Raw genomic sequence first — 4,667 nt, forward strand, 5'->3', positions numbered from 1 at the left:
GGGCAACATACGTAACCTAAACATCTGTACCCCCATAATATGCTGAAATAAAAGAAAAAAAATATTATATTTACAGAAAAATTACAAAAAGAGCCAGAGTTCCCACAGACCCCATGCCCAGGTTCCCCCGTGACCATCCTCTACATTTGTCACGATTGGTACACGTTATTAACTGAAGGCCACGTGGGATTCGTGTTTCCTCCGTTTGCTCCTGGTGTTCTTGCGTCCCTGGATGCCACGTGACATTGGTCAGCACGTCTCCTTCAGCTTCTCTTGGCTGTGACAGTTTTTCTGACTTTCCTTATTTCTGATGACCCTGGCGGTCTTGCGGGTGCTGGGCAGGCATTTTGTGGAATGTCCCACGACTTGGATCTGTCCGGTGCTTTCTCGCGGTTATTTGGAGTCACCGGTTTGGGAGGAAGAGTGCAGAGGTGAAGTGCCGTTCTCCGCTCATCCTGTCAAGGGCGCGCCATCGGCGGGGCTCGTCACTGGGCGTGTGGACCGTCGTCACCCGGCTGGCTCAGCGTTTGTCGGGTTTCTCTGTAAAATTACTCATTTCCCCTGTTCCCACACTGCCCTCTTGGGAAGGAAATCGCTTCGCCAGCTCACATTCGAGGAGCCGGGGGTCACGCTCCGCCTCCCTGAGGGCCGAGTGCACAAGTCATTTGCAGTTGCTCCACACGGGAGAGTCACCTCTTCCGTTCCCATTATCTACTCAATCGTTTATTTATATCAGTAGAGACTCGGGGGTATTTGTTTTCTACTTTGGGCTTTAGTCCAATGCCATGTTATTTATTTAGCACTCAAAATGTTCAGCTTTGGCTACTGGGCATTGCTCAGTGGGCTTCTGCATTTTATTGTCCTGTGGTGTTGACATACCTGTCACCGTGGGTTCTGCTGTTTTTTGGGTGGGGGTGGGGTTGTGGTAGTCATTTTTTTTTTTTTTTTTTGAGCACTTTCTTATTAGGCTCATCTGTGTATTTCCTGCCCCTGTCCTAGAATCAGCCATGTCTCCAACAAGCCCTGGTTCCTTTTGTGGAGAAGGGGGTTGGACATCGGGGCCTGGGCACCAGGTGTGCTTGCTCACGGCTCCTGGGGTGCCGTTGCTGCTGGGCCCCCTCAGCTGTCAGAGCAAGGAGACATGTATGTGTAGGAACCTGTGTATACACACGCGTCTATAAATATTCCTGTGCATACCATCTGTGTCTATACCGAGACAAGCATGACTTCATGCCGATGTCTCCAACCCCAATCTGTCACCTACATGGGTCTTTCCAGCCTCCCCCGGGCTCGCCCGTGACCTCCCCTTCTAGTCCTGCAGTATCTGGCACGTAAGAGCTGCTCTTCCTTAAAAGGTTGTATTTCTTCCGAGCTCAATGTTTTCCACCGTGCTCATTTATTTACCACCCATCCCCCACTGCCACCCTGGTCCCCAGTGTGTTAGGCAAACAGTAACTTAACAAGACACTGTGTTAAGTCTTAGAGGTAGACATTTTGTGAGACATGGGAGCCCAGAGAACGCTGGGGTACCCCCCAAGAAGCAGGACCCTTCCGATCCCTAAGAAAGAAGGCTGTGTGTGCCAAGTGCTCTCGCGGGCTCTGAAGAGGACTCAGTTCACAGCTGGCCAAGGGTGTATTCTCGGGGAGGGGCCGCCCTTGACTGATTGCGGCAGTGCTCGCAGGAGAAGGGGACTGACGCAGGCAGCCTAGGGCAGGGGGGTGCTGTTCGGCAGGGTGTGATCTCCCCGCAGTCTGCCTCCAGCGTGATCTCATGGGGTGCTGAGTACGAACTGCACCACAGGTGGGTGGCACCTGGACGTGGGGCGAGGGCTCTCATCCCCCAGTGTGGGTCAGCCTTTGCACTGCCTCTGAGGAGGGGCATGGCCTCTCGGGCGAGGTGGAGGGAGGAAACCCTTTGGAGAAGGAGGCAGCCAGGAGCATCCAACACCCAGCAGCCAGGGACGGCTACGCTGACCTGGTGAGGGGATCTGGGAGGATCACCAACAATGCCAGATTTCATCGGAAAGTTCTTAACTCTCTGGGAGGATGACATGAAGCCTGATTGTTCCCCAAGATAATTCCAATGGGAGATCCAAGGATCGGTTTGGAGGATGTTGTTTGGGGAGCGGGCTCCCTGCTTCTTTCCCAATATTGTATGCTGCCGTCATTGCGGCTTAGAATAGGCCATCTGAGGCCTGACCGCCACACAAATGCCACCTTCTGTGTGAAATCTGGCAAGGAAGCATCTCTGTTGTCTGTTGGCTGACAGAATGTCAGACTTGTTTTTTGGAATAGGTTGTGCTCTAGTTCAGCCAAAATGGAATGGCTATTTCCTGGTACCTCCCCGTGGTGTCGAGGGTGGCTTTCTCCAGGCCACTGTTTGGTTGGCCCACTTCCTTTGCCAGCAGGTGTCATCAGGAACATCGAGGTTACGATGGTCATGAACTTGGTTAAATATTTTGCAGGCTCCCTGTGTTTGAAGTCCTGTTGCCTCTCTAGGACCTATTGGTCAGCCACGCATTCCAGGAGAGGTTTCTACTGAAAAGGGAACGCGAACAGAAACTACTGTTGACGTGACAGTAGTGGGAGAGGGACTTTTCCTGAATGAACAGTGACTCCAGGCACTCCCAGGCCCCTCCCAGCCGGGGCACAATTACAAACACCATGACTCTGGTGCCCTCTGAGAATAAATGTCTGTTGGTTTTCCCTGTGATCTGTACCCACTCTTGCTGTACATACTGTAACCTGCGGTCATGAGGAAAGAGTGTCAGGACAATCAAGGCCAGGCTAAAAAAATATGGATCTGGACAATTTGTCCTTTCAGAGAAGTTCAAAGTTCTCCAGTGGTTCAAAGCACAGCACACACTGTCCAAAACTCTCCCAGCCAAACTGGTTGATCCTGTCACTTGGGTCACACAGTGTATTCTTTGACCAGGCTCTCTGGTCTCCTGGGTGCCTGTCTCTTGCCGTCCCTGACGCAGGAAGAGTGATGTGAAGATACCACTGGTTGAATACCAGGGTGAAGTCTGTGTGGCACCCTGTGTAGCAGAAACGTGTCATTTATCTAATGAGTTTGTCAGTTCTCCAATTATTCATAGTTTTTCCAGCCATCCAATAATGAGAACCTGTGCCAGTCTGTTCAGGCTGCTATAACAAAAATACTGTAGACTGGGTAGTTTATACACAGAATAAATTTACTGTTCACTGTTCTGGGGGCTCGAGAGTCTTAGCTAAGGGGCCAACGGATTCGCGGCTGGTGTGAGCTGTTTGTTCCGTGGGCAATGCCTTCTTGCTTTGTTCACACATAGCAGAGGGGCAAGCATGTTCTCTCAGGCCTTTCTTACAAGGGTGCTATCCTGATCATGAGGGCTCTACTCCCATGATTTAATCACCTCCCCAAAGGCCCTACCTCATAATACCATCACACTGGGGATTAGGTTTCAACATGAATTTTGGAGGAGACACAACCATTCAGAGCATAACAAGACCCCTCACCTGAAAATTCACTGCGGGATATCACTGTTCTGGTTTGTCTATTTCTGGAAAGACAAAACAAAATGAGAGCAAGAAAATGATATTACTAACACTCCATTTCATCTTGTTTCTTTTTGACAGTTCGCGAAGTACTCCGTGAAGAGCACTTTAACTGTTGGAGACCAGTGCAGTCCTTTGCTAGCAGGCTGGAGAACACGCCATTGCCTTGGACCTGCGAAGGTGACTGGGTACACGGGGGATTCTTTCTTGTTAGTTTGCCTGAGGAATTAAGGAAGGGTGTATGTCCTTTGGCACAGGTGAGGAATGAATTGAAGAAAGTACTGTTTATGACAGTGCTTCTCAGTCCTATCAGACCTGATGTCCCTTTCCGTAACAAAGATTTTGTAATGCTCTGTGGCCAATGGCAAGCATGGCTACAAACCCCCATCTGTGTACACACTCCCTTTGCGATATGACATCGCTCCTCTTCTCGTCAAACGGTGGTGTCCGTTTCTCTATCTCTGTGAATGCAGGCTGGCCTTGTGTTAATCATCACCAACAGGATGTAGTGGACATGATGCTGTGTGACTTCAGAGCTAAGGCCTCGAAGGCTTTGCAGCTTCTCCGTCTCGGAATCCAGGAACCCTGTGAGGAAGCCTGAGCTAGCTACCTGGAGAGGTGACATGAAGGAGAACTTAAATGCCACAGCTCAGCCCTACCCAACTGCCCTATGTGTGGCTATCCAGGACTGGCCAGTCCCATGCTGACCTTGCAGCTAAACACAAAGACAAAGTGCACTCAACCAGCGTGCTGTGAGCAGAGGTGAGCCATCCCAGCTGAGCCCTGCCCAAAGTGCCAACCTGTAGGATTGTGAGCAAAGAAGTGGTTATTGTTTTAAGCCACTAAGTTTTGGGGTAGTTTGTTATGCACCAATAGATAACTGACATTCCTCTTTATTTTTTGGGGGGAAAGTCATAGGTTATATAACCCATTATGAATATAATTGAAAAGAAAAATGTAATATCCTAATTGTAATACAAGGGGATATAAAAGAAAAGTAATTTATATTAAAATAATACGCAAATGCTAGAGCAAAACTATGCTTAAAGTCATAATGAAACAGTTAAATGTGCCCAGAATCACCACAAACTCTCTACTACAAGTGTAGACTGCTACAGTGACAGTGACTCGGC

At 49.5% G+C, this 4,667-nt stretch overlaps 1 long non-coding RNA gene across 1 annotated transcript in view; it reads left to right on the forward strand.

The window, feature by feature from the left end:
* The window catches only part of LOC105812597, a 29,626-nt gene extending 25,287 nt beyond the window's left edge, over positions 1 to 4,339 (forward strand). Inside the window, exons 3-4 of the long non-coding RNA XR_001137619.1 lie at positions 3,616 to 3,714; positions 4,008 to 4,339. This is a non-coding gene — a long non-coding RNA (uncharacterized LOC105812597). The remainder of the gene's footprint in view (positions 1 to 3,615; positions 3,715 to 4,007) is intronic.
* Positions 4,340 to 4,667: the final 328 nt, after the last annotated feature.

This window comes from Propithecus coquereli, unplaced genomic scaffold, assembly GCF_000956105.1.
Source record: "Propithecus coquereli isolate 6110/MARCELLA unplaced genomic scaffold, Pcoq_1.0 Scaffold256, whole genome shotgun sequence".
Taxonomy (NCBI): domain Eukaryota; kingdom Metazoa; phylum Chordata; class Mammalia; order Primates; family Indriidae; genus Propithecus; species Propithecus coquereli.